The following is a 13,417-nucleotide window of genomic DNA, read 5'->3' as shown; positions in this document are numbered from 1 at the left end:
TTACTAATTCGTATCTAAAATCTACTGATCTCTTTTTGTATTATATTAGGATGTTGTGGAGGATTTGGTGTTTGTGGTGAAAAAGCGGGGTACAACAACCACACCCAATATTTTGATTAGCAATCTGTATGGACAACCTCCAATATACTCAATCAGACTCAATCTAGATAAAAGTATATCAAGGAGTTAATATCTCTCTCTTGTTTTGATTCACTCAAGCTAATAGAAATCAGCGAGTCTATAATCAAACACAAGGAATAAATTGGACGGTACCAAAGACCAATGTCCAAGGATCAATCAATATCAATCAACAACCAAAGGTCGGATTTCCAATTGATTGATTCAAACGCACCACCTGTATTATTACAATTATATAAACAAATATAATGCGGAAATAGAAATAACACAGACACCAGAATTTTGTTAACGAGGAAACCGCAAATGCGGAAAAATCCAGGGACCTAGTCCAGATTGAATACACATTGTATTAAACCGCTACAGACACTAGGCTACTCCAAGCTAACTTCGGACTGGACTATAGTTGAACCCCAATCAGTCTCACACTGATCCAAGGTACAGTTGTACTCCCTACGCCTCTGATCCCAGCAGGATACTGCGCACTTGATTCCCTTAGCTGATCTCACCCACAACTAAGAGTTGCTACGACCCAAAATCGCAGGCTTTAACAATAAACAAATCTGTCTCACACAGACAAGTCTATCAAAGGATAAAACCCTAAAAGTTTTTGTTCCGATTTTTGATAATAATCAAGGTGATCAGGACCGATTGATAATCCGATCTTATATTCGCGAAGAACAGCCTAGATTAATAAATCACCTCACAACAATCTTAATCGTATGGTAGCGAAACAAGATGCCGTGGAATCACAAACGATGATACGAAGGTGTTTGTGATTACTTTTTATATCTTGCCTATCGGAGAACTCTCACGATCTCAAGCCAATCAATATGATTGTACTGTTATGATAGAAGATGCAAGATCATATCACACAACTACGATAAAAGTAGTATCGGTATGGCTTCACAATCCCAATGAAGTCTTTAAGTCGTTAACCTCGTTTTAGAAGAAGAAAACCAAAGGCTAAAGGAGAAACGACTTTAGCACGCAAACTAGTATCACACGTAAGGTGTGGGGATTAGTTTTGCACAATACTAGATGTCTCCTTTATATAGCCTTTCAAATCAGGTTTTGCCTTAGTTACAAAGCAATCAATATTCACCGTTAGATGAAAACCTGATTTAAATTCAAGCTAATATTTCTCAACTGTTAGATCGAAAACTTAGCTTGTCATACACAAATGATTGTACGCTTCTAGGTTTGTTAACCACACCCAAACGTGTACATTGTTGGTTCAACAATAGTCTACCCAAAGAGGTTAACCATATGAGAGTTTTATACCAACCATGTTCTTCTTCACCATAACTAGTTCAATTGACTCAAATGAACTAGTTAAGAGAGTTGTTCAAATGCAACGAAATCTTATGTAACTACACAAGACACAATTGAAGCAAAGATGATTTGATTCACTCGAATCGGTTCATGAACTTTAATGGCCACGGTTTGCAAATGCATTCCTTAGTATTTTAAGATTAAGTTCAGAAATCATCTTTAGATATATAACCTTCTCAAGTTAGCAGACTAGGTTCGCGGACTTAAGACACCGGATAGAGTTTACAAACTCCAGCAGAAATTTTCGGGTTCGAGAACTACGCCGGTTCCCGGACTGGGTTCGCGGACTTGGCTCATGCAAGTAGTTTGTCAACTCGAGCAGAAATTCTCGGGTTTGAGAACTTCGGGAGTTCACGGACTTGGCATTTGCCATACTTCCGGTTCTCTTGATCAACAAAGTTCGAAAACTTCGGTTCAAGGAATCCATTGGTTATGTAATCTAAACTCTCATTCCAATCATTGAAATATTCTTAGAGGACGTTATATAGTTGTTACACTATTTCTCGTCAAAATAATTTTCAAGGTGATTGAAACATTTATGACTTTCGTCACTAGGTAAAGATAAACTTGGTCGAAGCGAAAAGCTTACCAACACATATTTCGAGATATAGATAGGCGAGGTATACTCGGCTCGAAATACCAAATGTGTATGATCTAGTCTATATATATATAGCATACGACTTTTGTCTCAAAGAGTAGAAGATAGAATAGATAGACTTTTGAGTGACAGATAAGTTCAAGTCTCCACATACCTTTTTGTCGAGAAGTTCCACCGGTTCCTTGAGTAGATCTTCTACTTGTATGATGAATCGCCATGAGCTCAACTACACTTGCTATCCTAGTCTGAGACTTATCTATAAGAGACTAGAAATCAAGACTTATAGTTTTGATCACTAACATTGACAAACATGCTTGAGATAGCAACGCATGCGAGTTTGACCGAGCAGTGCTCTAACAATCTCCCCCTTTGTCAATTTTAGTGACAAAACTATCAATACATATGGAATACAAAAAAGATAATGAAACTTTAGTAGCTGCTATTCCACATGTCTAATCTTCAACAATCCTCGAAATCTTCGTCACTTCCAAGTACTCCAATGATCCCAAATGTTGGTCTCGATCATTGTTATACAATGTCAAAGTCCAATTGTATCACAACTTCAACAATAATACTATGGTGATATGTATCACTCCCCCTTAGTCAATACTCCATCTCACATGAAAACCACCCCCCCTAACACAATGATCCTAAAACCATATGTATTTGTAGTGTGAACTACATATTAATTATCCCCCTTTTTGTCAATAAAATTGGCAAAGGTACAAGAACGAGATCATAAAGAAATTTCCGTAAGAGACATTTCATGACTGAGAGAAAGAAACACACATCATCTTATTTAGATGCAATCATATAGCCGAAGCTAACAGCATTCATCAAGCAGTTTAAAGATACAAGATAACCCCTCTAAAATTCCACAGCCGCACACCCCTCAAGATATGACCATTAAGCACAAGTTCAAAATAACTCTCCCCCATTTGATGTCATTTCCGAGGGAACAATAAGAGCGACCTTAAATTCCGAAGAAAAGAAGGATTTTTATTGGACACAAAAACCATTAGAATGATTTTTATATCAAAAACTCAATCAAATTAATCACAAGTAAACCCATGATTAATGTAATTGGAATACGCAATCAAATTAAACACACAAGGTGATCAACTTAATTGTTTTATGCTCAACATAAGAAAACTTACGGAACATATGACTAACATAACCATTAGAAAATGATTAAGATAGCCGTTCATATACTCAACACAAGAAAAACTCATGGAATATATGAAAACTCAATTAGACTAATTACAAGAGATCCCATAATTAATCTAATTGGAATACACAATCAAACTAATCACAAACGTAATCAATTTAATTGTAATTTGTTTTGCTCGACATAAGTGAACTTACGGAGCAATAACTAAATAACCAAACAAGATGATTAATTTAGTTCTAAATGCTCAACATAACGTACCTTACGGAACAACCAACAAAGCTAATCAAGAATAATCAACTTAGTTGTATCGTGCTCAACATACGACACATCACGGAGCCTCACAGTAATACAAAAAGATGGATCAATGAAGATCTATACCGTGGAATACACAAGGATTCATTCTTTTGCACAAGCATATACAATAGCAATAATCCTTGGATACAAAAGATTTTAACCTATCTTCCGTCAAGGGTTGACAATATAGGCTTAACTTTTGTAAATGTCAAAAGTCTATTCATTCTTAAACCAATACCTGAATATCGATCATGAACGACTTTAATTTTGACAAAATATGGGACAACATAGTTCACAAACGTAAACACCAAAAATCCCATAACAAGTTGCAATATAACAAAATCAAAAATATTGCAAAGCATCATCCTCCAAATAGTTTTAGAACCAACAAACCTAAAAACAAGAAGATGAAAAATAATAGCTATGTGTAGTCACAATCATCGCTATTCAAAGCACTAGTTATTCTTCCAACTAAATCAAAAAGAAGACTTACTAGGCATTGTAGATTTTCCTCAAGGCATCTACAGAAAACTCCTTCTCATTATTGAAAAATCCATTGATAATGGGATCGTTCAATTCCTCTAGATCTTCAAAAATTTCAGTTAACTCACTAAGTACTCTTTTTAGATCACGCAGAGCATTCTTGGTTAGAGACAACCTTTGTTCATAGTGATTTATCTCTTCCAAAGAGGAAATGATTCGAGATTTTAGATCATTTCGCTTGTTGATGAAAGCTTTCACCATGTCTCTCAAATGATTATTATGATACACAGAAAAGAGACAGTTAGAGGAAGAACCTTTTTCATAGATTGTTGACTTATTCTTTATCATCCTCGAGGAAGTGATTCCTTTGCACAGATATACGTTGACTGCTTCTACTGCATCACTTTTGGAAGTGCCTCTGGTTACAGGAGCCATGAGAACGTATGAGAGGGAAAAAGAATATGAGAAGATTTATAAGTGTCAAACCCTAGAGATCCTTGACACAGTCTTCCACGGTTTAAAAGTCCACAATCTATATTGTTAGGAGAATATTTTCTTAACAAAAATAGATACAACAATACTTGAGTCACATAAATGCAGAGCCTCATTTTCTCAAGTTAAGGATGAGGATGCGAACGTCTCTGGAGTTAGATAGAGACAATGTGAGCCAGACGTTCCCCTTGTTTACCAAGGATTGTTGTATAAACAGGTTTCCTTCCTCTTATGATTCTGGAAGCATTGCTTTTATAAGACTTTTGTTGATTCTCCAGATTCATCTTTTGCATGCTCTTTTGCAGTCTGGACATTCTTTTGTTGCTCCTCTTGAACTTCCAACACGTGCTTTGAGCATGATTTGCATTTCCACAAAACGAAATCGATGATTCCTTGTCTTGTTGAAGTGCCTTCTGTTTATCACAACTGCCAACCTTCGATTTCCCATGACACTTTGGACCATGGTTGACAATACCTGCAGACTTGCTTTTAAACCCTAAACCATTGGTATTTCTAAAGGATTTATGACCAAATAACATTGCTGAGATTTTTCAGAACTTCCAGACAATCGTTGAAGATCATCTTTGAAAGTATTAATCTCTTTTTCGTTTAGAACAACGGTTCTGGTGAATTGATCATTAAGACAATCTATCTCAAGATCTTTTACCTGGATTAAAGCTTCTAGTTTCTTCAATGAATCTTTTAATTGAAGATTTTCTTGAAGAACCTCTTTATTCAAGAATTCAAAAATCTTTGTGTCAGACTCAACTTCTGAAACAGACCTTGAGTACGTGGAGGTTTCTGCCGCGAGAGCTGCGGTTTCATCACATCCAATAGACGCATTCAAAGCGTTGACACTTAAAGAATTTTCTTTCATAGAATCTTTAGTAGCAACAACTGACAGGAGATGTTTATCACATCTAATGCTTCTTTTTACAAATTCCTTGATCCTTTCTGTGAAAAATGGTTTATCAAACCTATTATCATTAGAACAACACTCATCAGCCCAAGACACGTTAGTGGATTTACTTGTCTCGGAAACAGCTTTGAATGCAAAGGTTTGAACAGAATTTGGATCATGAATTGTCACTTGTCCAAGAGAGGTATTCATGGGGAGGGTGTTGAGGTTATTTCCTCCATTGATGGCATGCTTCTTAGAAACGTATTTCTTGTCTTCAAATACAGTTTATAAGATATCCCAGGCATCTTTAGACTTAGTACATGTAGACACATAGTGCTGAAGGTCTGGGGTAACGGCTTGTCTGATAGCATTTAATCCGTTAGAGTTTTGCATTGCAGCAAGAGATTCTTCAGGACTATAACTACCAACATCCTTAGGTATATATACATCGCCTTTTGTATTAACCGGAGGATCATAGCCTTTAACAATACGTACCCAGGTTTGAAAATCACAAGCTTGAAGATAAGCACACATAGCAACTTTCCACCTTGAGTAGTTTGAGCCATCAAAGACTGGTGGTACGTTTACTGAGACAGCACTGCTGTCCATAGAGTCAGATCGCTACAAACACAGACTTGTAAGGTCTTGAACGTGTTTGCCGGCTCTGATACCAATTGAAAAAGCGGGAGGCTAAAAACACCACCCAATATTTAGCTTAGCAATCTGTATGGACTAACTCCGAAAAACTTTCCAGAGAATCAACTAGACAGTCAGACTCAATCTAGGTAAAAGTATCTCAAGGAGTTAATATCTCTCTCTTGTTTTGATTCACTCAAGCTAATAGAAATCAGCGAGTCTATAATCAAACACAAGGAATAACTTGGACGGTACCAAAGACCAATGTCCAAGGATCAATCAATATCAATCAACAACCAAAGGTCGGATTTCCAATTGATTGATTCAAACGCACAACCTGTATTATTTCAATTATATAAACAAATATAATGCGGAAATATAAATAATACAGACACCAGAATTTTGTTAACGAGGAAACCGCAAATGCAGAAAAACCCCGGGACCTAGTCCATATTGAGTGCACGCTGTATAAAGCCGCTACAGACACTAGCCTACTCCAAGCTAACTTCGGACTGGACTATAGTTAAACCCCAATCAGTCTCCTAGTGATCTAAGGTACAATTGTACTCCCTACGCCTCTGATCCCAGCAGGATACTGCGCACTTGATTCCCTTAGCTGATCTCACCCACAACTAAGAGTTGCTACGACCCAAAATCGCAGGCTTTAACAATAAACAAATCTGTCTCACACAGACAAGTCTATCAAAGGATCAATCTGTCTCCCACAGAAAAACCCTAAAAGTTTTTGTTCCGACTTTTGATAATAATCAAGGTGATCAGGACCGATTGATAATCCGATCTTATATTCCCGAAGAACAGCCTAGATTAATAAATCACCTCACAACAATCTTAATCGTATGGTAGCGAAACAAGATGCCGTGGAATCAAAAACGATGAGACGAAGGTGTTTGTGATTACTTTTTATATCTTGCCTATCGGAGAACTCTCACGATCTCAAGCCAATCAATATGATTGTACTGTTACGATAGAAGATGCAAGATCATATCACACAACTACGATAAAAGTAGTATCGGTCTGGCTTCACAATCCCAATGAAGTATTTAAGTCGTTAACCTGGTTTTAGAAGAAGAAAACCAAAGGCTAAAGGAGAAACGACTTTAGCACGCAAACTAGTATCACACGTAAGGTGTGGGGATTAGTTTTGCACAATACTAGATGTCTCCTTTATATAGCCTTTCAAATCAGGATTTTGCCTTAGTTACAAAGCAATCAATATTCACCATTAGATGAAAACCTGATTTAGATTCAAGCTAATATTTCTCAACCGTTAGATCGAAAACTTAGCTTGTCATACACAAATGACTGTACGCTTCTAGGTTTGTTAACCGCACCCAAACGTGTACATTGTTGGTTCAACAATAGTCTACCAAAAGAGGTTAACCATATGAGCGTTTCATACCAACCATGTTCTTCTTCACCATAACTAGTTCAATTGACTCAAATGAACTAGTTAAGAGAGTTGTTCAATTGCAAGGAAATATTATGTAACTACACAAGACACAATTGAAGCAAAGATAATTTGATTCACTCGAATTGGTTCATGAACTTTAATAGCCACGGTTTGCAAATGCATCCCTTAGTCTTTTAAGATTAAGTTCATAAATCATCTTTAGATATATAACCTTCTCAAGTTCGCAGACTAGGTTCACGGACTTAAGACACCGGATAGAGTTTACAAACTCCAGCAGAAATTCTCGGGTTCGAGAACTACGCCGGTTCGCGGACTGGGTTCGCGGACTTGGCTCTCGCAAGTAGTTTGTCGACTCCAGCAGAAATTCTCGAGTTTGAGAACTTCAGCAGTTCACGGACTGAGTTCGCGGACTTGGCACTTGCCATACTTCCGGTTCTCTTGATCAACAAAGTTCGAAAACTTCGGTTCAAGGAATCCATTGGTTATGTAATCTAAACTCTCATTCCAATCATTGAAACATTCTTAGAGGACGTTATAAAGTTGTTACACTATTTCTCGTCAAAGCAATTTTCAAGGTGATTGAAACATTCATGACTTTCTTCACTAGGTAAAGATAAACTTGGTCGAAGCGAAAAGCTTACCAACACATATTTCGAGATATAGATAGGCGAGGTATACTCGGCTCGAAATACCAAATGTGTATGATCTAGTCTATATATATATAGCATACGACTTTTGTCTCAAAGAGTAGGAGATAGAATAGATAGACTTTTGAGTGACAGATAAGTTCAAGTCTCCACATACCTTTTTGTCGAGAAGTTCCACCGGTTCCTTGAGTAGATCTTCTACTTATATGATGAATCACCATGAAGTCCTTGAGCTCAACTACACTTACTATCCTAGTCCGAGACTTAGCTATAAGAGACTAGAAATCAAGACTTATAGTTTTGATCACTAACATTGACAAACATGCTTAAGATAGCAACGCATGCGAGTTTGACCGAGCAGTGCTCTAACATACTCAAGCAAATAGAAATCTGCGAGTCTTTATCAAATACTAGAGAGATAACTTGGATGGTACCAAAGACCAATATCCATGTGTCAATCAATTTAAATCAACAACCAAAAGGTCGGATATTCTAATTTATTGAACAACGCCCAACCTGTGATATTTCAATTATATAACAAAATATAATGCGGAAAGAAATAACACAGACACCAGAATTTTGTTAACGAGGAAACCGCAAATGCAGAACAACCCCGAGACCTAGTCCAAATTGAATACACACTGTATTAAGCTGCTACAGACACTAGCCTGCTTCTAACTAACTTCGGTCTGGACTGTAGTTGAACCCCAATCAATCTCACACTGATCCAAGGTACAGTTATGCTCCTATGTTTCTGATCCCACCATGATGCTACGTACTTGATTCCCTTAGCTGATCTCACCCACAACTAAGAGTTACTACGATCCAAAGTCGAAGACTTTAATAAACAAATCTGTATCACATAGAAAAGTTTACAGAATAGATAAATCAGTTTCCCATGAATATACCTACGAGTTTTTTCCCGTCTTTTGATAAATCAAGGTGAACATGAACCAATTGATAATCCAGACTTATATTCCCGAAGAACAACCTAGTATTATCAATCACCTCACAATAATCTTAATCGACGCAGCGAAAAAAGATATTGTGGAATCACAAACGATGAGACGAAGATGTTTGTGATTACTTTTCTATCTTTCCTATCAGAGATATCAATCTCAAGCCAATCGTTACGATTGTACTCAACACGATAGAATCAGCAAGATCAGATCACACAACTACGAGAAAGTAGTATCGGTCTGGCTTCACAATCCCAATAAAGTCTTTAAGTCGTTAACCTGGTTTAGAAGAAGAAACCAAAGGTTAAAGGAGAATCGACTCTAGCATACACAACTAGTATCACACGTAAGATGTGGGGATTAGGTTTCCCAGTTGCTAGAGTTCTCCCTTATATAGTCTTTCAAATCAGGGTTTGCAATCAATGTTAGCTTGGTAACAAAGCATTCAATATTCACCGTTAGATGAAAACCTGATTAGATTCAAGCTAATACTTCTCAACCGTTAGATCGAAAATTTAGCTTGTTACACACAAATGAAATGTACTATTTTGGGTTTATGTAACCGTACCCAAACATGAACATTTGTTGGTTCAACAATAGTTAACCAATGGTTAGCCATATGAGCACTTTCATATCAACCATGTTCTTCTTCACCATAACTAGTTCAAATGACTCAAATGAACTAGTTAGAGAGTTGTTCAATTGCAAGGAAATCTTATGTAACTACACAAGACACAATTGAAGCAAAAACAATTTGATTCACTCGAATCGGTTCATGAACTGTATAGCCACGGTTTGCATTTGGCATTCCTTAGTTAATATGAATAAGTTCACAAACAACCGTTGTTTATGAGTGAAAACTATTCCTGCCGAATTTGGTAATTTGGGGTGTGTGGATGAGGAATGAATCTAAACCCTAAACAAATGCACTGCACGGGAGTGCTTGTGATTCGAGAAATCAATTTGTACAATTCTGGCCTAAACCAAGAAATGGCCGTTCCAGACTTGCTTCGGTCACAAAGTGAAGGAGATGGGGTTGATCTTAGGGAGGGAAGCGAAGAATGTGTTGATATTGTGAAGGTGTTGGCTATGTATGACTTGTATCAGAAAGCTGAACTGGCTTGTAGAATGTAAGCTATCAGTTCCGGTGTTTGAATACGGTTGTATCAACACTTGCTTCTGTTGTCTTGTCTTGTCGAAATAGGGAGGAGAAACTATTTATACAAGTCATTGAGCCTTACTCATGTATCTTGTGGGAAGTGGAGAAAGTGGAGTGATGGAGTAGTGGAGTTGCGGGTGTTAGTGTTACACGATCAGTCTTGCCCACTTCTCCCATCATCACTAACCGTCCATGACTTCCTAACACGTTCTTGTGATGGCGCGTTGTGCGCTGTACGCTGTAAACCGCCAGACCAATACCCCAGTATGTATCCCCCAGTTTGTGACATGATTGATGTCTCGAGTGGGTGGATCGTGGGACCCACATAAGGTAGCATGTAATGCTAGGTTAAATAACTAAGTTATTTAGGAAGTCGATACTTGTGAAGTATCGTGTGTATTCTATGCAAGTAATGCATCGAATATATTCAACATGTATGGAGCATCGCTGTTTGAGCATTGAATATATCCACCAATGCTTATATAATATAAACTCTCATTTCAATCATTGAAACATTCTCAGAGGACGTTATATAGTTGTTATTCACAAACCATTTTCGTCAGAGCAATTTTCAAAGTGATTGAAACATAACATGACTTTCGTCACTAGGTAAAGATGAACTTGGCCAAAGCAAAAGCTTACCAACACATATTTCGAGAAATAGATAGGCGAGATAAACTCGGATCGAAATAGCAAATGTGTATAATCAAAGTCTATATACCAAAACGACTTTTGTCTCAAGAATGTGAGATAGAGTAGATAGACTTTTGAGTAATAGATAAGTTCAAGTCTCCACATACCTTTTATTCGATGAAGATCCACCAGTTCCTTGAATAGTCCTTCGTCTTGTATGATGATTGTCATGGAGTTCTTGAGCTCAACTACACTTTCTATCCTAGTCCGAGACCTTAGCTATAGTAGGCTAGAAATCAAGACTTATAGTTTTGATCACTAACATTGACAAACATGATTGAGATAGCAACGCATGCGAGTTTGACCGAGCAATGCTCTAACAATTTCCCCTTTTGTCAATTTTAGTGACAAAACTATTAATACATATGGAATACAAAACATAAATAAATTAACTTTTGCAGCTCCTATTCCACATGTCTAATCTTCAACATTACTCGAAATCTTCGTCACTTCCAAGTACTCCAATGATCCCAAAAGGTTGTAAGTTCAGCATCATCGTTGTTGAAAATCCTTAGCTATAACAATGAGAAAACATAATTATCGATCATTGTTATACAGTGTCATAGTATCATTATACAGCGTCAAAGTTCAATTGTATCACAACTTCAACAACAATACTATGGTGATATGTATCACTCCCCCTTAGTCAATACTCCATCTCACATGGAAACCACTCCCCCTTACATAATGATCCGAAAACCATATGTATTTGTAGTGTGAACTACATATTAATTCTCCCCCTTTTTGTCAATAAAATTGGCAAAGGTACAAGAACGGGATGCTAATGAAATTTCTGAAAGAGATATTTCATGACCAAAAGAAAGAATATATCAACTTATTTAGATGCAATCTTAAAGCCTAAGCTAAATGCATTCATCAAGGAGTTTAAAGATACAAGATAACCCTTATAATATTCCACAGCCGCAGTCCCCACAAAGATTTTGCAATTAAGCACAAGTTCAATTAAGAACTCTCCCCCATAATATGTCATTCCCGAAAGAACAACAAGAGCGACCTTAATTTCGAAAGAAAAGAAGGATTTCTTTGGACATAACAAATCACATACAAGTATGAATTTGAATCCAAAATACTCAATTAAATTAACCACAAGAGAATTCATGATTAATTTAACCGGAAATGCTCAACATAAGTGAACTTATGGAGACTTAAAAATACTCAATTAGATTAATCACAAGAGAACCCATAATTAATATAATCGGAATACACAACCAAACTAATCACAAAAAGTAATCAATTTAATTGTTCATGCTCGACATAAGAAAACTTACGGAGCAACAACTAAATAACCAAACAAGATGATTAACTTAGTTGAATATGCTCGACATAAAGTACCTCACGGAGCAACAACTAAGCCAAAACAATAACTCAGTCGATAGAGCTCAACATAAGACACCTTATGGAACAACACAGTATATACACAAAAATTGTGGATCGGAGATCGACCTAATACCGTAGAATAAGCAAGGACTCATTCTGTTTTCCATCACCATTTGCACAATGACATACAATAGACATAATCCTAGAAAAAAAAAGATTTTAACCTATCTTCCATCAATAATTGACATAATAGGCTTAACTTTTGTATTTGTCAAAATTCCATTCATTCTTTTATCAATACATGCATATCGACTTACGAAAGACTTTACTTTTGACAAGGTATGGGACAATCATAGTTCACAGACGCAAAACACATATCCCATAATAATTTGCAATATATAAAACCATAAAGATTAATACTGCAAAAATCATCTTCCAAACAAATTTAGAATTTAAACCAATAAATCTAAAAACAAGAAGATGAAGATGAAAACGTTGGACATAGATATGTGTAATCACGATAATGGCTATTCCAAACTCTAGTTATTATTCTAAACAAAACAAGAAAATAGAAGATTTACTAGGCAATAAGACTTTTGAAAAATTCTTTATCGTCCCTGAACTCCTTGTCGTCAACAACCATTGGGACATAAGATTCATTAAGGTAGGAGTTTATATCAATAAACCTTCTTGTTGAATCTCCTTTCGCATCTCCTTCAATACTTCAAGAACATCAGAAAACTTCTGAGAGTTTGAAGGAACGTCTCTTGCCTTCCTCATATTCCTTCTTTTTCTTTTCAATGTCGGAGCTAACAGAGATTTCTCTTTTTCCTTCATGATTGATGGCTTGAAAATCATATTAACATCCTTTCCATAAGAAGACATGGTACTTGGAGCATCCATAGGCGTATGGGTTTGTGAGAGGAAATCACAATCTCAACAAGTAGTCTTGGGATAAAAAGAAGTTCCAAGGAAGGAAAAAGGAATGTAGGGTTTCGAAACCTTTAAACAGGTTCGTACACGTCCAACTCTCAACCCTATGAAGAGTAGAACTGTCGATAATAGCCCTCCTTTATTGATAGACAAGGATTCCAAAGAAAAAAACTAAGAAAAGAAGAAAAAAACTTTTCCTAAAGCCTGAGAG

Source organism: Papaver somniferum, chromosome 7, assembly GCF_003573695.1.
Source record: "Papaver somniferum cultivar HN1 chromosome 7, ASM357369v1, whole genome shotgun sequence".
Classification (NCBI taxonomy): Eukaryota; Viridiplantae; Streptophyta; class Magnoliopsida; order Ranunculales; family Papaveraceae; genus Papaver; species Papaver somniferum.
The sequence above is the reverse complement of the archived record's forward strand: the minus strand, read 5'-3'. Positions refer to the sequence as shown.